Source organism: Ochotona princeps, chromosome 15, assembly GCF_030435755.1.
Source record: "Ochotona princeps isolate mOchPri1 chromosome 15, mOchPri1.hap1, whole genome shotgun sequence".
Taxonomy (NCBI): domain Eukaryota; kingdom Metazoa; phylum Chordata; class Mammalia; order Lagomorpha; family Ochotonidae; genus Ochotona; species Ochotona princeps.
In genome coordinates this window covers 32397394-32420603 of record NC_080846.1, presented here as the reverse complement: position 1 = coordinate 32420603, position 23210 = coordinate 32397394, and the positions used below count along the sequence as shown (strand labels likewise).

At 35.3% G+C, this 23210-nt stretch overlaps 1 protein-coding gene across 1 annotated transcript in view; it reads right to left on the bottom strand.

Moving 5' to 3' along the window:
* The window catches only part of SYT1 (synaptotagmin 1), a 513985-nt gene that overhangs the window by 391749 nt on the left and 99026 nt on the right, over nucleotides 1–23210 (bottom strand). Inside the window, exon 2 of the mRNA XM_058673480.1 lies at nucleotides 12581–12692. The gene's annotated coding sequence lies outside the window, so the exon portion shown is untranslated. The remainder of the gene's footprint in view (nucleotides 1–12580; nucleotides 12693–23210) is intronic.

Here is a 23210-nt window from a genome sequence, read left to right as displayed (position 1 = left end):
TAAAACATTTCTGTAGGGTAAGTAAATATCAAAATGGAGTCAAGAGCAGTATTTCTTCAATTTTGAAGACATTTCTACTCATAGACTGTTAGGTGATAATAAAAGCATTGTTCTGAAATAAAAAGTAACAAACAAGACTACCTTTCTGAATTTTTCAAGTCTCAAAGTGACACAAAGGGGATTGGTGCTGTGGCGTAGTGCTCCAAGCCTTCACCTGTGAGGCTGGAGTCCCATGTGGGTGCTGGTTCGATCATGAGTGCTCTGCTTCTTGTCTAGCTCTTTACTAATGTAACTGTGATGGCAGCAGGGGATGGCATAGGTACCTGGGCTTCTGCGCTCACATGGGAGATTCCCCCAGGCTTCTGGCTTCCGCTTGGACCAGGCCTCACAGCCACTGTGGCCATAGAGAATGTTAGATCAGCAGATGTACAATTCTGTCTCCGTCTCTTCTCTCTCTGTATCTTTCTTTCAAATAAACTACAGTAAAATCTTTGAAAAATGAAACAAAGATTCTCATAAGACCACTTCAGCTTGTTTTATGTCAATACCTTTTCTTTCATGCATTTGTCAAAGAAGTAGTGTCCCCTGCCAGCACTGCCTCCTGTGATATGTTTGAGCAGGAGTTGCAGCATGCATGCCGCATTTCCCTCAACATCGGCTTGATATGGACCCTGGAAGGACGCCTGATTCAATAACCAGTGCATGTGGCTGTTACTTTGTGTTTTCCTTCTTTATTACATTTTCAGAATCAGGAGGAGATAAGCTCTTACACCAGCCATTGTTATCGATATCAGGGAGGCACACAAAAAAGATATGTGAACAAAATGAAATTTGAGATGTCAATAGGAGACAGGCTGTTATGGGAAAGGACCAGATAATTAAATTTAAGATAAAACTTAAATTCTGAACTTCTCAAAACACAATGTGATATGGTAGACACAGATAAAAATTTATACTTGAAAACACATGCAAAAACCAGCTCAAATTGTCTTTTCTATAATAGAGCAAACAAAACAAAAGAATTGCATAAACCAGATAGTCTGCATTTAAATGTCAATTGTGGCACAGATTATACTTTTTCTTTTTTTTTTTCCGATTTATTTTATTTTTATTGGAAAGTCAGGCCACAATCAGGGAGCTTGATGGGAGGCGGGGCCACCGGGATTAGAACTGATGCCCATATGGGATCCCAGTGTGTGCATGGCGAGAACTCTAGCTACTAGGCTACCATGCTGGGCCAGAATTGTAGTTTTTAAAATCAGAAAAAAAATTGCTGCTGGGAAAGCAGTCAAGGACGGTCCAAAGCCTTGGGACCCTGCATCCGTGCGGGAGATACGGAGGAGGCTCCTGGCTCCTGGTTTCAGATTGTCTTCACTCCAGCTATTGCGGTCACTTGGGGAGTGAATCAGTGGACCAAAGACCTTCCTTTTGCTTCCCCCCTTTCTGCATATCTGATTTTCAAATAAAATAAAATAAATCTTTTTTTAAAAGCTGCCAAAGGAGAACTGTGGAAAAATTATTTTGTCATATTATTTATTTACATTTCTCCCCACCAGTGATTTTAGTCTGATTTTTCTCTAGCCAAATATAATAATATTGAAAATCAAGTATTTGGGGACAGTGTGTGTTTGTTTAATTTTCTTTTCTGAGAAGTGATATTTCTCATTATTGTTGGTATAACTTATAAGGTTGTTTACATTTTCATACCTAAGTCTGAATAATTCACATTTGACAGTCCAGACTAAGTGAATATATAATTTGATTTTTTACACTGGCCATAAGAAGGAGTATAACAGAGAGAAGGTGAAGGTATTTTTACTGGAGAAAGGGTATGTTTTTAGCAACATCACACTATCCTGATGATGAATACCACCTATAACAGAAGGCCTTGCATAGCATGAAAGCATGTGAAAATAATTTCTAGTATACTCTAGCTTCTGTGTTATGCTTCAATAACAAGAAAGAACTCAAAATTGTTGAATTTAAAGATACTCCTCCCTTTGGTGAGAGATGGTACAGGGATAGGCTTATAACTCTGGTCAGGAAGGTATTCAGGAAATTCTATTGGTAGAAATATGCATTACTGAATCCTAAATAGAAAATGAATATGGAGGGTCTTTAAAAATGAAAATAGAATTACCATATAATCTAACAATTACACTAGTAGGTATATGCCCTCCCACCAAATGAGATTAGTATATTGAAGATATATATGTATATGTATATGTAGATATATGTATATATATATACACATATTTACAAAGTGTTGCTGCCCTATTTATAATACCCTTACTGTTCATCGATTGATAAATAGATATAAGAAGATGTGGCACATAAACACAATGGAATAATATTCAAGAAACAGAAGAATTAAATCTTTTATCTGCAAAAGCTGTGATAGGCTGGGAGTCATCACCTTAAGAGAAATAAACCAATTACTGAAAGATAAATATCATATAATCTCATTCAAACGTGGAATCTTATAAGTCGGTATCACAGAAGTAAACAACAGAATGGTAATTATCATGGCTGAGACTTGGGTGCTTGAGGTGGGCAGGTGGAGAGATAATGGACAAAGGATATTAAGTTTCAGTTAGACAAGAGCAATAAGTTCATGAGATCCATTGTATAAAATCTGACTACAGTTAATAGTATAATAACAGAGTGGATGTGAAGTGTTCTCGTTCCAAAAAAACTAACTGTGAAGCAATGTACGCATGAAGCAGTGAGATGTAGTCATTCTACCATGAATGTCTGAACTATCATATAACACATAATAAATGCACACAATCTTCTTTGTTGACACAAAGAATAAACTAATGGTGATGATGAAGGAGTCATTTCTTGCTGCCCATTTTCTGGATAGCTACCCTGTTTTCACTGTTACCATCCAAGAATATGATGCTATGATGCTGTGAAAGTACTGGAAACATGAGGATAGGCCAAGAGGCTCTGAGAGACGGTGGCTCACATTTTAGACACCAATCAACTGCTGGATCAACTGCGTGACTTTATAGGAGTTACAGTTCATAAATATATACAATAAAGTGTTAAATACCAGGTATAAGTGCTGTTTAAACAGGTTTTAGTTAAGGCCTGTTTGGTTTGCTACTGAGAGCATCTCATTCAACACAAATTTTGATTTGATAAGTTCATCCAAGACTTTGCCTTGTGGTCCAGCTACCTTCATCTAGTTGTCTTTCTGGAATCTCTGAGTTTCCTTTTCCCTTCACTCCTTGTTCTTGTCTGAGTTACAGCAAATGACTTCACCAAGGCCTTATATAGCATGGTTATTTTGAATATTCATTCTCTTGCATTCCTGATATCAAACTTATCAAAATATTAGAAAGATTATATTAACTTCTCATCATTTGGCATAAGCCGCCATTTTCTGGTAACTAGATTACTGCAATCACTTAGTTGTGGTTGTTCTGCTGTACTGTGACACCTAAATCACTAACTGCCATGCTGCTCAGAGACACTGTCGAGGCATTTTCTTTCACTGTCACTCTCAATCAGACCATCTCTGAACAATGCTTGTAAATTTCAACACTATGAATATATTAAGTTCTTGCTTTCTTTTTAGCACAGATTATTACGATCTTAATATTTCATACATCTATCTTGTTGACTGTTTCATTACCCAATAGAATACAGAATCCCAGATGGCAGGGATATGTCCTATCTTGCTCATGATTATATGCTCTATTACCAAATATAACTCCTAATAAATCACATACATTACAATTTTTTGTTAGAAGAGTAAGTTAATAAGCAGCCAGATAAATAAGAGGTGGAGTAAAGTTTAACCTTTAAAAAATTTCTGAGAACATGACTACATTGCCCTGTTACCTCCCAAAGCCCCTCTCTCCATCCCTTCCTTCTATTCATTAGTGTGGTGAATTAAAATGATGCCTTTGCAAAGATTGATAAAGTCGTATTTCTTGGTCATAATGAACAGTGCTCCAATCAGTACTGACTGGCCAAATGAACAGTTTATAACAGAGGTCAGGAAATGTCTCCATTTCCATCAACGTTTTCAGGATAACATAGAGAAAGCCTTTTTTGAGGACTGTTGCATTATGTTTTTCAGAAGTACTAGTTTGTATTGTTCATATTATGTCTTAGATTTAAAAATTCCTGCAATATTTGACTTTTCTTCCGTATTATTACAATAGCATAGTCTTTTAACAACAGTCACAAGTCCATCATAACATTGTAGGTATAGACAATGGTAGAAAGGCCAGCATCCTATTTTCAAATATTTAGCAGTTTCATTGGGGGTTCATCTTTTATTAGGGAGTAGACAGAATTGTATAATCTCTTCATTAGATGTCTGGCAAATTTACTGGTAGGCTAATCTGCTCCTGGTGCAAGATTGGTTCCTTCATGTCTACTTCGTATACATTTAGCAAAAAATAAATAGTAAATATTTATTATTAAGTCAGCCCTAAGTTTTGTAGTCCAATGAAGAAAGCTTAAAAAGACAGGTCATGGCTTGCTCTGTGGTATCTAATAAGCTATTACTATCATGCATTCAGCTTGAAACTTCACTTGATCTTAGCCAAAAGGCTGAGAAGCGATTCAGCTTGAAACTTAATGATCTGGCCCCAACTTAGACATCTTATAGCCAACAAAGGATCTTACGTGTTCACCAGCCTCCGAGGTCTGATTGCTTGTGATACATAAATGTTTTTGCTTGGGAAGAGACCATTCTTTAGAATAAAAGCATACTTGACAAATGCCCATTTTAACTGAAGAGAAGAAAGACTTATGAAAAAAATGTTCCTTATGATCACCAAGGCTGTCTACCCACTTGCACAGTTTAAAATCATGCAAAAGTTTACTGGTGTTTGTTGAAAAATTTCCCTGCTCATACATTAGCTCTAACCTGTTCCAAAAATATGGTAGCAACATGTTTTGAATGACAGCGCTATTTGTGAAATCCAAGGTTATCACAGTGAAGGACAACACTTGTTTGGGTATAACAATTTCAGTATAGAAACTATTAATAAAAAGTTTTAGTTTTACATGGTCACACTTTATAGTTTCAGTATTCGGTTATTTTGAATTGTGACTGTTTTTAATAAAAAAAAAATCTGAAACACTGAGGGGATTTTTCACCTATTTTCTGAGACTGACATTGTTGATGACATTTTTGGAGAGAAAAAAAATGTATCTAATCCTTTCTGCATATACTGAAAACCACATATCACAGCCCCAAATCCCATTACAGACATAAATATAAACAGATCTGTATTCTGTTTCACGAACTAAATTTCAACATCCATACCAAATAAATGGATGATTTCTAGTCCACAATCTAAAAAAGTATAGTTTCACTATATGAATGGAAAGGCTGTCATAATGTGTAAAAATAATTTTCTGTCATAAGAAAGATGAATTTCATCATGCAGAAACAAGGATTGCTACTACACAAAACCAAGTAATGCGTTTTAATTAAACATATTTAACTTTGGTCTATGGACAACAAATAAGGGCAATGATCATTTCCATCACTACAATGTTAGCTAAAACATGGGACAATTTTTGATTTGATCAAAAGTGTTACAATTTCAATAAAAAAGTAAGTATCGGTAACTCTGGGGGAATAACGGATTTCTTTAAACTGTTACATATTGCACAGCATTAGAGTTACAAATTAAGTGTTCTAATGGGAACACAGAAAGACAAAATATTCAATTGCAATATACATTCAAGTTTGTGAAGTAGAAAAAGATTATTTGTATAAGGTGTAAATTTGCATCATCGCTATGCATGAGAGGTATTTTTCAGTGGAAAAGCACAGATTTTTGGTTTGCCTAATTAAAAATAGTAGGCGGGACCAATGTGCTGTGTGTGATGGCATAATGGAATCAGAGAAGACAGAGACACCTTGGACACTTGTGCCCAGAATAGAGAGACACTCGTAGTAGAACATGAAAAGCTTACATTTGAAGTTCTCAAGAAGTATAGCAATGCAAGAATTTACGGAAATGATTAATAATCAGAGCAGTATTTGTCTCAAATTTCTCTTCATTTAGCTTCCAAAGGGAATCTTCTGCCATCACTAAAATTTCAAATGTTTGTTTTTTAAGGTATGTCAGTAAACATTTGTCTTTTAGTATTCCACTGATGACAGTGTTATGTATTTTCAGTAAATCTAATAACAGTTTCAGGTAAAAATAATAATGACAAAATGGAGAAAACATTTATCTTATTTTAATGATTCTGAATGTGGGCATCCTTACTCATTTTCTTAAAAACATATTTTTTATTTTATTCTCAAGAATAAAAACCTCAGCTTGCTTATTATTTTTCCTTCTACACGAGAAACGTTTTTCCATCGTCTTTATGTCTGATGAATTAGCCGTTTTTCTGTTTCCTTGACTTGGCTTTCACTGGGTTTGTGATTAGGAATGATTTCCTAAATACATAGTTCTTTCTTCAGCAGTTTTCTTGCAGTCTTATTTTTCTGGAATTCTCAGTAGACATTTGGCATTCTGAGCATATTTTGCAATGTTCTTAATTTTCCATTCACATCTCCCTGTCTTCAATTCCCAGTGCTCAATCTGAAAAGTTTCTTCATATTTTACAGTTCATTAATGCTCCCAGAGACTGTTTTTCTTTTCCTGTTAAATGTTTTAATTAGACCTTTAAATCTGGAAAAAAAATTGGTCATTTCTTTTTACAAATCTGCTAATTTGTTTTCATAGTGTCCCCTGATTATTTCTATTTCCTTTTGTCTTTGCAATTATTGTTTAAAATTTATGATTTTTTAAAAACTCTAAGTGTTCATGATTCTACCTTTTTGTACTACCTGCATGTTTTTGCTATGCTCAGTAATTATCACTCAGGGTTCCATCATAATGTGTTCAATTGAAAACTCATTTTCAGGGTGTTTCTTATCTTGTTTTCCTCTGAAAGTATTTATGTGCCTTATTCAAACACATTTTCCTACATAATTATAGGCTTCTGCTAGTATATAAATTACACTTTGAAAAATTCATATATACTGAAAGAATAAATACATCAATCATACTGCGGCCTTGTATTTTGATTAGTCATAGAAGAGTTTCTTTGTTGTCTTTTAAAAATTTTTTTTTTTTGCTGTTGATTCTATATTCTCAGGAAAATGAACCTTACTCTTCCAGACCAGTGGGTGCAGTTTTCTGATTGCTTCATCATTAAACAAGTATATCTGCTAAGTCTGTCAATTTCGGTAAATTTTTCAGTTTCTCCAACCTGCTGGAACCCAAGTCCTTCAGCCCTTGGGAGTTTGATAAGTCTACATCTTCTTAAGTAGCATATCAGCTCTTTTTATTTCTAGTTTGCATTCAGTTCTCTTTCCTTTCTGGTCCTTGGCAGAATATTTACTTATTGTTAAGATATAGATATTAATCTGTTACTCAATTGAAGAGGTGGTGAATAGCTAAAATAAAACAAATTGTGAATAAGCAATTAGACTTATTCAGTGCAACTGGAAACTGTTTCAAACAACGTTAGGAAAAGACAACGTTAGAGAAACAAAAGAGCTGTGATTAAAAAAAAAAGTTTACTTCTCCTAAAAAATCCATATTTAAAATCCTGACCCCAGTGCTAACGTCTCACAAGGTCAGAGCTCTTTGGCAGGTGTTTAGATCATGATGGGCACGCCTCAAGAATGTGATGAGCATCCTTATAAAAGAAGATGGCAGGGACTCCCTGTTTCAGTGAGAAGGCAGCTGCCTAGGTAGCAGGTGTTCATCAGGCAAAATAAATCATCCAGCTATCTGATCTTGGATTTCCCATCCCACGCAACTGTGAGAAATGCATTCCTGTGGTTTATAAGCTCTTTAGACTTGGCTTGTTCCAGTAGCCGACTGGACTAGGAGAGTCATCTTTCTAAGGTTCATTATTATAGGATCTTAAAAAGAATGGAACTTAACTTGCCTATAAAATACTTCACTAGACTCAAAGAAAACTCAGCATAAGCAAATGGGAAAGTCATTTTCATTATTAAATTAGAGTGGTTCTACTCTAATTAAATGTTGCTTGTTTAATGTAGTTAGTTTATTTTTAACTGATAATTGTTTTAAACGATAATTAGTGTAGGAGAAGTTATTAAGAATTAATGTCCAGTTCCTACATTTCTTTCCAGTTACTGGGTTATCTCTACCTGAATTAAAGGGTGTCTACATTCTCCAAAGTTGCCATGCTATTTTCTAATTATATGTTTCCTGCTTTATATCCAATATCCTCAACTCAATACTTTTTGTAGCTATTGCCAAGTGACTTCTCAGAAGTTTTTTTTTTCTATTGAGCAGATATGTATAATTCTTATTGAATTTAAAAGTATCTAGTCGCACTTAATCCTTACCAAGTTGCTTTACCAGACAGGCAGAATGCACAGAGATTTATTCTGATGTGTCAGAACAGGGTACTTAGTCACTGGAAAATACAATTATCAACAATCTCAACATCAGAAAAGATGCCTTTCAGGCCTGGGCTGTTGGGTAATGGAGTCCATAATGACTGTACCGCAGCTACTTGGTCTTTTTCAGGCTTACCATTCCAGATTAGATTTCTCAGACAATTCAACATACCTATTATGTAAAATGTGCATTTCCTTGTAGATAAGTAGATCAAATTGACTGAAATGGATGACAGAAAATAGTAAAGATCAATGAGGTCAAATAAGGAGTAGTTTCATTAAGTGGAAACAAACATGGGAGAAAATATAAAGAGAAAAATATGCTTAGTTATTAAATGAATAGCATTTTGGTGAGTGCAATTATTTATTTGCTTGTAACTTAATAATTTATCTCTCCATTAAAAGAAAGTGTCCGTAAGTGCAAGGACCCGATGCTGGCTTTGAAGCATATTAAGGCTAAGTTGTTTGTGATACCAGGCTACCATATCCGAGTTCTGATCTATTTCCCACTGCTGAACATAGAAAAGCAGTGAATGATAGCCTAAATGCTTGGGTGCTTTCCACACGTGTAGAACTTCTCTACAGGGTTCTAGGCTCCTGGCTTCTGCATGGCCCAATCCTGTCCCTTTTGTTAATTTGGGGAGTGAACCCACAGCAGAAGTCTCTCTCTTTTTGCCCTTATGACAAAAATAATATTAATAAACTAAAAATGAAAAAAATAGACACCTGGACAACAGGGTTAGAAGAGCAGTTGGCATTGTAGATGTTTAAATAGATTTCTCGAATAATAATAAGAAGAATAAGAAGAAGAATTCAAGCTTTATATTGATCAAGATAGGTTGAACCTTGAAATAGGAGAGGACTGACTGATCAGAAACCTGAGGAGGCTTGCTGATTTACTTCCCAAATGCTCACATTGCCTGCTGCAGTGTTTGCGTCTTGGAAGCTCTACCTCTACCCAGGAAATCTGATGAATAATGGATTTTTAAGGATATGGTAAGAACAAATTATTTCAATCATTACAGGATATATTTTTATTCACAAAGTATATTAGTCTATAAATTTTGATCATTTTCCTTTTTAAACTTTTGTCTCAGTGGAATCTGCCATGTAGGAAGCATCAATTAATTATATGGGTCAAATATTCTCTGAAGTTTTCTGACTAGAATTAATGCTGCTTTTTTGTTCTTTTCCAGTGCCTCACATAATCACATCATTCTATCTTTCCATGGTTCAGAGGATACTTTTTTGTCTCCTAGCTCTCACTTAAGTATACACATAGTTTAGAATTTGGAATATTAAGTTGGCACATGTTGCCCAGCTTGTTTGTTCCAGAAGTAAATCTACGGAGAGGGGATACTTGTCAAAGGTTAAAGCACTGCTTGGATCAATTACACCCCATTTCACTGTGCTAGGAGTTAAGTCCTGCTTCTTTCCCAGCAAGAGATTTCCACTGAGTGTGTGCCCTGGGAGGCAATAGGTGTTGCCTCTTGTAGTTGATCCCTGCCACTCACATGGGAGTCCCAGACTGAGTTCCTGGCTGCTGACTTCAACCTGGTCCAATGTTGGCTGTTTCAGCATTTAGAGACATTTAAAAAATAGCGAAGAGAAAATTTTCTTGAAAGATTAAACAACACAGAAATGTTCATTTATTAAAAAGTGGGGAAACCTCAAATACTTGAACTTGGCTGGAGCAGGAATGCCTCTTTGAAAGTTACACAACAGTAGAAAAAGTGTCATACAGAACTGTAACAAAAGCCTAGAGTTCTTGATAAAGGACATTATATATATGCCAAACTAGAAGTCTGATTTTGTTTAGAAAACTTTGTAAAACTAGAGATTCAAATGTGATAATTATTTATACTGTACTTAATATCTTTTGCTATTATAGAGGTAAATATTTGCCAATTTGGACAAAATTTAAATACATATCTATCTCCTTGCTTTCCTACTTCATACAAAATGCTGATTATTAAATGTCAATAGTTGCAAATGCATATCACAGTTTGTGAAGTACTGTCAATACATACATGTAGAAAAATAAGAGAAACTAATTTGATTTTTATAATTTAATTTTTGATATCAATTACATGTCATTATGATATCTTTCTGTTAGCTTTTTCTTTGTTCTCGTATCAAAGAGCAGCAATTCTTGAGCTTTGGAGTTCATTGTTATCACTTGTCATTCATATTCCAAATACTAGCTCCAGAACTCTCTGTGCTTTTCCCCAAATCCAGACCTCACCAAAGATGGGTATAAGAACTTAAACACACACACACACACACATACACACACACAGAGAGTCAGATCTCTGTCAGTTTTTAAAAATCTCTAAATATTTGCAGAATTGAAAATGAAATTATTTCTTAAAGGCAACAAAGGAGAAGAGAAAAAAATAGAAGTGTTTTCAACATCTACACAGTAAGCATCCCATGCGAGAGGCTGATCATTTGACACGATGATTAAGATGCTATTGAAGGCCCCACATCCTGTAGCAGAGTCCTTTGAGCCCTGCCTCCTCTCCCAATACAGATTTCTGCTAATGACCATCCTGCAAGTCAGCAGGTAGTTGATTACATTCTGATGTCTCTCATCCGCATGAAGACCAGGACCAGTTCTAGTCTCCTGACCAAGTCTCAGCAGTTAGGGGTGTTTGGGGAATGAGAATGATCTCTCTCTCCCTCCACCTCCCTACCTTTCTCTTCTTGTCTTTCTCTTTCTCCCCTCCCTCTCTCTATTCTACCTTTCAAGTAAAGTGAGTATGAGGGAATTAAAAAAAAACTATAAAAATCATAAGTCAGAATATTAGGTACCTGCTGGTTTTGTAACATGTGTGAACAATCTGTTTTACATGGTACTGTGGCATGTAAGCTAAACAACCATTGATATTAGACAGTGACACTTAAAAAACCATGTTGTTGCTTTAGTAACCCATAGAAGAAATGATAATTTGGAAGAAGCTATTTCAACACTAAGTATCATCTTACTTTGTAAGGTGTTTCTAGAGATAGAGGAGAAGCTTCTGTACTGAAATAATTTATTCTCAAAAGATAAAGAACTTGCAGTATATCACAGACATACTGGATGTATTAAGTTGATAGAATTAATGAGAAAATATGTTTGGTTTATTTGTGTAATTTTACTTTAGTGGACATACTATAGCAAATACCTAAGGAATAAAAAAAAAGAACTTAACATTTTTCAAGAAGAGTTTCTCACTTACTTCTCTGTGTAACCTTACTTCTCTGGTACAATAAGAATAACCTAAAAGCTGATTCCTTAGAAATTTAAAACTCCAAATAACGATCAGTGACATGATATTATCACCTCCAATTTACTTAAGAGAACTGTGCTTATGCCTAGTACAAGTAGGTTAGACATGGCTTACACTAGAGAAGTAATTTGATTGGTTAATGAAGAGTCCAGGAATGATAATTAAATTTGATGGAATTCATTAGTTAAGACATTCAAACAAATACATTACAATCCCAATTACGTACTCTAACATATGTAATAGTCACAGTGTGATATATGTATTTCAGCGTTGAATTAGGCATCTATGAAAGAATGAGACGTAGTACTGCACAAAGAAATATTAGTCTGAGAAAATTCTGCTCTCCTCTCCAGCCTCCACCCAGCGCTCCTGGTAAAGCATCATCTGTACGGCAAGGCACAGAAGCACAGAGGCAGATGCCATGGCATATTCTTTTCGAATGCAAGGCTGCTCAAGATCATCTACAGATAATGAACCATGACAACTTTGGATTTGATCAAGCACAAAATGAGAACGGGAGAAAGCAAAAATCTTGTACAAGTAGCCAGTGCCCACCAACTAACCAGCACTACAAGCACACTGATATTATAATTTTGGAATGTGACAAATACTGATTTCCATTTAATGTATTAAACATCTATGAACTACACTGTTCGCTTTGTATTAGCATTACAATCTGAGCATTGATGACAATTGTGCTATGGCAATTATCATGCAATTTCTATAACATGCAGAATCTAATATATTAATAAATTCCTTAAAATGTTTAATAGACACAGCTCTTCAATCTGCTAAAGAAAATTTCCCCTTACATACTACAGGAGTAGAGAAAGATGGTTGGTCATAACAAAACCTGCCAAATGCTTCCTTCCCTTCCCCTCTCCCCAGATACCTTACTCACAGCTCCAGAGCAACTTTCAGGAACGAGAGAGTTGGCAAGTGCACGGTCTTCCAATCTAAGCCTAGGTGTTTGTTGTTCAAGCTCTTGCCAGTTCTTGTTTTCCCTTGAGAGAGAAAGAACAGAAAAAAATTCATGAAAATTTTGCCATATGACTGTACACCTGTTTTTACTATTGACTTTGCATAGAGTTCTGTTTATGTAACCTATTAATTATTCACATGCTGGTCCAGCTCCCTCAGTTCCAAGTTGTCCTGGGTGCTCCAGGCTAATAACCGTTAGGCATGAATCATGCTGACATTAAAAAAGAAACTGGAAGAATAAGCATTTCACAATAGTGATTTTTTCATACTTCTTCCAACATCTCCTGTTCAGGGGAATGGATTGTAGAGGGAGAGGAAGCATGTGAGACCAGGGAAGGTCCCAAGGGGATCACCCACAGCAGGGAATTGTCTCTAAGCGATTCACACCTTGTTTTCCTAACAAGACTCCACGTTAAGATACTGTAGTGCAGCCTTACACTGCCAATATTCCCTCATTTTTTCAGAATTGTTGAAAAGCTAACTGAGTGTATTTTGATTTGTGAATCTCTTTGTAGACAACAGCAGCTGCAACTTTGCTATTAAAAAGGGAAGACGTTGCTATTTTACTTATGAAGGACATTGAAATACTGCACCTACAAAAGCATGTGCATTGTAGGCAAGCTCTATCAAATACTTTAACAGTTTCCCTCCTTCTTTGCTAGATTCTTCATTCTTCTGCATCCCTTTCTCTAATATTCCCCGCTTCTTTTTCTCTAGTCTTCAGTACATTCCTATTGCATTTACTCATTCTTTGATTTACTCAAGTAATTTTTCTCTTATTTTGATGCAGCAATCTATTGTGTTACACTTGGATATTTAAAGTAGTGATTTAAAATATGAAATCTTGAAAACCACATCCAAGAAAATGGCATAATTATTTCACAGATAAAAAACAGGAAAAATATTGAAGTGATCAACTGAATCCAACAGTATGTTAAAAAGATCGCACATTACACATTCATCAAAACATCATTTGAATGATGATGAATATTTATAATGTATTATTTGTCAATTAAGATAAATAATTTTTAAGCATCAAGTCTTTGCAGATTTCAGATATTAATCAGAGCATTCTATCCCTCTTTGCTCTTTGGTTCTCAGTTCGCCACAGAAAATACAGACACCTGTTATTTGAGGACTCAAGCTTTTCTACCTCAGGAAAAAGGAATACAAATTCTCCCACAGTTTTCATTATACTCTGAGTATAATTGTATAATCCTCCTGCAGTTATTAAGTAGCCCTATATTCGATATAGAAAATGAGATTTGGTCTGGCATAAATTTATATTTGCCAGATATGAGACTCCTAATTTCTTGTTTTAAAGGAATAGATGCTACATAAGAGAGTTTTATTCGCTGAGTGGCTTTGAGATATAAGGGATTGTTGACTATTTCTAAGTACTGATTTGTTATCTCTGATCTATTTGGCGAGTATTAGTTGGATGCTTATTTTAGATATTTTAAAAAGGAATTCATGGTTAAGAATGATACACTACTATTTTTTGCCCTGTGTTAGAGATTTAACAAAAAAGATTTGTTCCTGTCTCTACAATAGCTTGGGATATAAATTTAGAAATAAAATGTGAAGATAAAACAGTAAGTGTCACAGTGGAGAGTTAGAGTATGCTAAGCACTGAAAAAAGTGTCTTCTCATTGTCAAGGAGAATCTTCATTATCTGGAGGAAATAGTCCACACAATAAATATTGTGTGTATGTGTATATATATATATATATATATGTATGTATGCATGTGTATTTATTGAACATAGGCAGTCAGACAATAAAGTCTTGCGTCACTGATAACTGGGGTTATATAACAGTTTACACAACTGTAGCTTTTCATCATTCTTTTCTTCTCAATGATTGTACGCACCAAGTGGTGTTTCCCAATAGGAAGCACTTCACACTTTTACCCCACCAGGAACCATAAGTCACAGGCGCATCTATTTTCTCTGACCACTAGGACACATGAGTTAGCAATACATATTACTGTTGGAATTCAAATAACAATAAAAAAACTATCTGTTATTTGGACTATCAGACTACAAGCAAGCAATAGTCTTCCAGCTGAGTGTGGGTCAGAAACAGTGTGTAACACTACCAGCCAAACACACATGGAGCCAGCACCACCCACCGAGTTGCGTGGTTTCAAGAGTGTTAGCAGCTCCCACCAGAACCTACTGTGACATGTGTTGTATGAAACTCCATGTTGCAAACTGAAGATATTCTGGACAGAAGTTTCTTCTCATTTTTTCTTAGAAATGTTCTGTTTTGTTTGGTTTTGTTTTTCTAAATTCCTAGCTTGTGCCAGGCAGGATGCAAGGCACTGAAAGAATCCCAGCACAGGAGAAAGGGAACTGTCTTCATCACCAGCACCCTTGTGCTTTAGGAATACTAATAAACTCTGCACTGTGTGAGATGTTTTAAAATGCATTGTCTTAATAAACATGTTTTCTATATTTTATTAGATTGGTAATAAATCGCTTTAATATATAAATAGCTTAAGACATCTAAATGAATGTGCTTAAGATATAAGACAAATTGCTTTGGATGCCTTCCATTTTGACTTATTTGATTAGTTTCTTCCACCTTGTAATTTTGTTGATTTGTAATTTATTCCCACTCACACACTCACACAGACACCATCCTATAACTGCTTGTATTGTGTCAGGCCAATGCCAGGAGCTAGAAACAGTCTGACAGAGACCCAAGAGACTTTGACCATTATTCTATCTCCTAGTGTATACACATTAGCAGAAAATAGGAATTGGGAGGGGAGCACTATGATGTAAGATGTGGGTTTTATTGGCTTAAAAGCCTGCCTGATAATGGAATATTTGAATATTACAGTACTACTGGAGACTAACTCTATAGTAGTCTCTATAAGTTAAACAATGCAGCAAACCCTAACAAAGAAAATTGAAATTCAAATGATTCACTTATGGCTGGTGATCATTTGCTTAGCCTGTGGGGGTTGTCTTTTTTTCTTTTTTACCTTAAATAAAAGCAAATCACAAATGATATACTGGCAAATTTACCAAGACATAAAACTTCAAAAAAATTATACTCCAATACTCTTTGTGCAAAATATATAATATATTAGTAAAGGTACAATCTGGTTTGTGATGTATGAAGGCAAAAAGTAGGAAACAGCAACAAAATTAAGCTTTTCCTTGTACCATTCAGGGGATTTCCCCTAGCTAAAGAAAGTATTTAAGATTAAATATTTTCCAGTTGTATTGGAGTCCTAGAATACCAAAAATGTATTTTAGAAATGATATATTTTTTGATTTTATGAACTATTTATGGGGGATAAAATCTGCAGAATTTGCAAAGTTCCTGTGTGTTCTGTGTGTTCAGGCTGTTGTGTCTTTTCATCAATTTCCCAAGTGAAGTTAAGGATTTCCCCTCATTGAGAAACAATTCAGGGATTCACTTGCTCAGAGTCTCAAAGAATATTAGAGGCAAAGCTGAAGTACCATTTCTATCTTTTCACTTTCAATCTAGTGAGTGAAAAATGCTCCTTTGGTCATAGATCTCAAATTGCCACTATTGTGTAACATATAATCCATGTCAAATCCAGATAGCACCTCACTTGCTTACAAATGCAAAGGTAAAATAATGCAAAAGAATCAGGAAAAGCATTTTTTTTAATTAAAATGAGCAGTTCTTAGATTTTTTTTGGTAGCAAACACTGTTGGGAAAAATCCTTTGCTCTAATATTCAACATGAGATGAGAAATGGTATACAATGCTTCTGCATGGATTGTTGAAGCTATAATTTTAATTCCTGAAACAGTACCATCTATTTGCATTTTTAAATTTCTGAGGTCTTTACAAACAATGCTGTGAATCGTAATACTATTTTGCTCACTTGCCTTCACTTGCTGTATTCTTTTATTAGTGAGAATATTGAATATTTTTTCTTTTGTAAATTAATTTTTCTAAATTTTATTTGAAATTATTCAAAGGATGTTGTGGATTCTTATTATGATAAGGTAAGTTAGGAGAAGAACCTAAATATGCGCTAAACCTTGGCACCCTGCGGAAGCTGTGGAAGGCTGATGTGCGTGCTGGTTGGTAAGGAGCAGCAGAAATAGCAGCAAGAGCTGACGACGCTGAGAATTAAGGGAGCTTGACTATATGTGCTGGTAAAACTCTATGGGGAGAACAATTTGGGAAAAGCACATCATCACTGGAAAAGTTCTTTCTCCTCTTCATTTAACAACTGCAATCACCTGCTCAACGTGCAGCATACGTTCTAACAAGTGTGAACAAAAATGGGAGAGAAATAGCAATAATTTGTAGGTAAGGCTGAAAAAATCTTAGAAACAATGGTGAGCATGTGGTCCAGTGTTCAGAGAAACTTGCATGCTACATCAGAGTCTTTAGTTCAATTCCTGGTTCTGGCTCTTGCCTGGCTTTCTGCCTTGCCGAATGCTCGGAAGCAGCGGGGATGGCTCAGCTACCATGGACATGGGAGACAAGGGCTGACTTCTAGTCTCTTGGTTTCAAGCCTCATTTTAGGCATTTGGGAGAATGAACAGCATACAGGAGCTTTCTCCTTTGAACCCGAACACATTTTTTGTTTAGCTAAAAATAAGGTCTGCGAAAAAAAAAAAATGTTGTAACCAGAACGTTAATATATCCTCAGGCATTCTTTTCTGCTTCAAAAATTGCCACAATGTTTTTCGACAAAGCCTAACTAATTAATGTTTATACTCCTTAATACATTTACAGAATTACTTTGAAACAATATTTATATCCTTAATAAATTGCTATTTGATGTTAGTATGCATTCAGCTTAAGACTCAGAGAATAAAATCATACAAATTACTTTGAAAGACTTTTGAAGTAAAGGGTTGAATGCTTAATTTAAAATTTCCAAGATATTGCTTTATATCGACTGTCTATAAACCTTTACCTTTGTTGTCACGAGTTCCTTCTCAGACACCTCAAAGTCAAATTCAGGTTCCGGAAGTTTCTATCTATAATCTTTTGCTTATTTACTTTAAAACCTTAGAATTTACTTTGAAAACCCCAATATTGCTATTGCGATGATTGGATAAACTGCCTAAGCTGAAAGTCATAGCACCTTGAGAATTCTATTTTGTTGGCTACATTGTAAGTTCACTATCAGATACATAAACTTGTCCCAAAAATAAATTGGCACAAAGTCAAATTAGAAAACACTAATGTGAATAAATCTTTTTAAAAAAGATTTATTTTTCTATTGGGAAGACAGAATTTACAGAGAGAAGATTTTTCCATCCCAAGTGGCTGCAATAGCCAGAGCTGAGCTGACCCAAAGCCAGGAGCCAGGAGCTTCTTCTGTGTCTTCCACACAGGTGCGGGGTCCCAAGGTTTTGGGCCATCCTCAACTGCTTTTCCAAGCCACAAGCAGGAAGAAACTTCTTTCTGAAGTCACAAGCAGGGAGCTACAATGTATGTGGAACAGCCAGAACATGAACTGGTACCCATATGGGATCCTAGCATGTGCAAGGCAAGGACTTTGGCTACTAGGCTACCACACTGGGCCCTATAAACCACTTTAAAATAAGTATCGGGTCTATAACAACGGGACACTGGAGAACACATTATTATACTGATTACTATCCATAAAACAACTGCATCAGTTCTGATAAATTCAGTTAACACATTGCTATATTCAATAAAATTGCCAATGTTGGGATGGTGATAGCAAAAGTAAAGAGAAGGAGCACATAGTATATATTCTGTAAAATATGCTTACGCTGCAGAAAATTTAAGTAGACTTCACATAAAAGTTAACAAATTACATAAAACATAGTAAGGTGGCTGTGTATACAGTGATGACTGAGTAGATATCAAATAAAAGAATGCAAGCCCCTTTCCGCCTTTCATCCACAATCTAAACATTAAAGAATTCACCTGTACATGCTTCAGTTAAATGAATAAATATTTGTATACTTTACAAAGAAGTTGAATGCTTTAATATGAAAAAAGCATACCAACAAAAGCAATAAATGAAACAAAATACAGTAATTTTAAAGCTTACTTTATAGCACACTAGTTTGTTTTAACCAGAACACTTAGCATGCCCTGTATTTTTACATGTCACATCAGTATCAGTAAAACTCAGACTGAGGAAACCTAGCCATAGCATTTAAAACACAATGGAATATGAAAGCTTTCTCATTAGTGTAGTGGTTCTTACACACAGAATGGAGGTTCCTCAGAATACAGAGACAGAACTATCACATGATGCTGGGGTCCCACTACTGGACACACGTGCAATTGGAATGAAATCACTCCCAATGTTTATAGCAGCACTATTCAAAATGACCAAAAAATAGGAACAACGGATGTGTCCATTAATTGATGAATTAAAAAATACAGTAAAAATATTCAAAGGAATATTAATCATCCATAAAAAGGTGAAACCTAATTTTTAACATGCTGGATGAAATCAGAGATATCTATGCTAAGTAAAATAAGCCAAGTTGAGAAAGACAAATACTAACCAATATCACTCTCATGTGGAACCTAAAAAGGTTGACCTAAAGCAGCTTAGCATGTAATACAGAGACATGGATTTAACAATGGTGCACAATAGCAACCTTGGTTTTAAATGCCATGTTCCATCAACTTAATGATATACGCTCATATTGTTAAAGGCTGGTAGTGACAAACCATTTCTCAAGTCCTTACTCTCTTGTAAGGAAGAGAATAGAATTATTTCTATATTATGGAAGTTACTCCAGCCAAAACTGCCATAAGGAGTCATCTTTGCTTCCTTTCTCCTTTCCACAATCAAGGGGAATCCTACTATTTTTTTGTTTGTTTGTTTGTTTGCTCTGTGCTAACAAGTTGTGTTTTGCCCTCCATTTCCTTGACCAATATTTTGAGGCCACTGACTCAGGCCTTTACCACTTTCTCCCACAAGTTACTGAAATAAACTGGAATAATTGGCTGCCACTAATCCATTCTAAGTATCAGATTAACTTCCCCAACTCACTTTGGAATAATTATTATGAGAGAAGGTAGCCAAAAGAACAACAGATGAAATCTAGGCTCATCGCTTACACATTTCCTCTGTGAGGACAACCTGCTGAGGCATTTTCACTAATGCAATTTTGAACCTCGTTACATCATTCAGAATTCTGAGCACCTTTCCACTCTGCTCAAAATTTTGCTTCTGTCCCATATGTTCCTATTTTTGAAGTTCAATATTTAGCGTCATTACCATTTTCTACTCACTTTTCCTTTGCTGTATTTGTGTTTGATTCCTTCAAGATCTCACCCTCCACATGCTTCCATTTCTCTCATCCTTTGTGTACTATAGCATTTCTAAAGACTGCTGCTCTGCAGATGTCTTTAGCTCTCATCTTCATTGTATTATAGACTCACATTTCCAACTGATGGCGATAACTTCATAGATTACTAGGTGGTATATTAAACACACATACCCCAAATGAAATGATGCACACTTGCCCCACCTCTCTTTTTTGTGTTCCTATGCTCAGTATCTGACATGAAAACTTGAATTCATCTTTGACTCCTAATTTCCACCCTCACATCTGATGAAGTGTCCTACATTATTGATTCCTAGCCCTGAAATGTCCCTGGAATTATTTCTTTTCCATCAGCCAAGTGATTAGTTCAAGTCCTTATCCTGTTATTGCACATATGTGCTTTAGCTCCCTAACTGATGCCTTGCCTTTAATATCCTGCCACTTCAATCCAAGCTCCACACTGCTCTGCCCTCTAGCCTTGCCATCTCCGTACTACCAGAGCACTTTATATTGCTATTAGAGGATTCTCTTTATCCTTTCAACTACTGCACTCAATTGTATCCATGTCTGCCTTTGCCACCAGATTATTGATTCCTCAAGGGCACAAATGGTATCTTACTCTTTTTCATATCCTCTGTAGTGTCACCTTGCTCACACTTTGCACTTAAACACTTGCTAAATTGAGCTTTAGATGAATGAGAAAAGACAATTCAGTAAACATGTCATTGCTGGACTAGGTTGATAGATGTCATTCTTTGCTGTGACACAGGGAAACAACCGAATTGCCCTTAATAGTGCGTGCTTAAATAATAACATTCTATTTTTGAATCATTTGTATTTAGTTTTTGAACACTGAATTGCCATTTATATCTTGGAAAACTTAAAGAGTTCAGAAGCTTGTACTGATTTTATATCTAATTTAGAAATCAGTGAATATTTTACTTACATGTTTGCAGCTATTTTCAAGGAAATAGTTTTAGGTATATAAACTTTTTGTATGGGCTATATTGTGAGAACACTAAAAAAATAAAAATACTGTTTTCAATGTCACATCAAAAATATAATGGTGGACTTATTCACATGCCTTTTTAATATTTATTTATTTATTTATTTATTTAAAATACTGAGTGTTGTAATGGGGGAGGAGTGTGGAGGACACACACACACACACACACACACACACACACACACACATAGAGAAAGCCAACAAGCAAGCAAGAGCAATAGAGATCTCCTATCATGGCAGCAATAGCTGGGGCTGGGCCAGGCGAAAGCCATGGGCAGGCAACTTCACTGAGTCATGTATGCGAATGGGAGGAACTGAAGCACTTTGACACCAACTGCTGACTTCCCAAGCATATTTGCAGGAAGCTGGAAGAACTGGGATCCAAACCATCATTTTGACACTTGATAGGGCTGTGGTAGGCTCACTACAGTGCCGGCTCGTGCAAATTTATGTTTTTGAGTCATGCCTGTGACTTCGTCCAAAAGTTCTATACATGAGTTTACAGTTCACTTACCTTTAAAACAAGCTTTTATTGTGACTTATCTGAATTTATCAATACTAGAGAGAGCACTGAGATTGAAAACTTCCTTTGGATTGGATTGAAGTATCTTGGATTTGAAATACCAGTATGCTAGCCAAACATAAATATGTCCTGGGAGGCTACAAATAGAACATAAAAGAATATATACTGCATTCAGACATGAGTTTGTGTCATTTTCTCAGTTTTACTTTTCCATGCTCCTATCACTACATGGAAAATGAAAGTTAAAGGGTTCCATCGTGTAATGGTTAGCACTCTGGACTCTGAAAATGAAAATTAAAAAAAGAACAAAAACTTCTATCCCTTAAAGACTAAAATAAATCCCATGATTTCTAACACCTATTTTCTAAGAAGTCAGATAACAATCACTGTTTTTCAAGACAGAGTTGCACTCACAAGTATAAGGAGATGAAATTGCATAGCAAAATTTTGAATGATTTAAAATAATGAATGACATTTTAAGGCTTAGACATAGATTAAAAACCATTTCTCATTGTCACATTTTTATTTGGCTGTGCATGAAACATCTAATTTTCCCAACCTATTAGAATTTATATTATTACTACATTAGAACAACGTAACTCAAATAGTTTAAAATGAAAAGGACAGTATGTTCTCAAATAACTTACTTTGTTACATAAAAAGCTAGTAAGATTCCTTTTTTGTAACCCTTAGAAGAAAAATGAATCAGTTTCCAGGGCACAATTTTTTTTATTGCTAATGAGTTTGGTATTTTGGGTCTTCATTCTCAACACTCATTCATTATTTGTATTTTTCCCCTGTAACATCTTCCCCTTCATAGTCTGTGGCACATATCACAATCACAAGAGGATGTAACATACAGCATCTCACTATTATAACTGTGAAGACTCCATGCTAATTTGATATGTGCAGTCATTCCATTTTCAGCGAACTAAGCTTTGAAATCCTCCAAAATCTTAAAGAGCATTTCATTCTTAACAGCATCTCACTAAATAGAAGAGGAATGTAATTGCAGATTAACAACTTAATTTTTCAGTGAATCACTAAAAGTCTTTAAAAAATTCAGGTACGTGGATGATTATTAATATAAGGGAAGCTGTAATTTTAATATAGAACTTATTTTAATATAAGACTAATTTCAATCAAGGGAAAACTAATGAAAATTCAAATTATATTTTATTATGGAGTTTCTGAGAAAATACATATTCAATGAATTATTCATCAATTCTATTCATTCTTCTTACATATATTTATGGTCACTTACTATGTGACAGATGTTGTGCTGAGATCTAAATTATAATTCAGATATTAGCTGGATGAGAACTTGAGAGACTGTTCCAAAAGGAAGGCTAAATATTCAATTTCCACATATGAGAAAATGTGACCAGTACAGCTGAACAGAGAAAGCAAAGGGTCATATAACAATGCCAGGTAGGAAAGAAGGTTAGGGTAGGGGGCTCATTTCTCACAGAACCTACGTCTCACAGCAAGAATTTTGGACTTTTTTTTCTTATGTTTAAAAAATTAGTTAACTACTGACTGATAATACATTGCCTCTACTTATTACAATAAAAATACAATCAGCTGTCAAGGAACAGAAGGTAATTTCCATGTTTTGGTTATTGTAAATACTGCTGTGATAACCATGAGGATGCTAATATCCAACATCTTGGTTTTGATTATTTTTGTCAATACTAATAAATAGTGTTTCTGCATCATATCATGGCTCTATTTCCATTT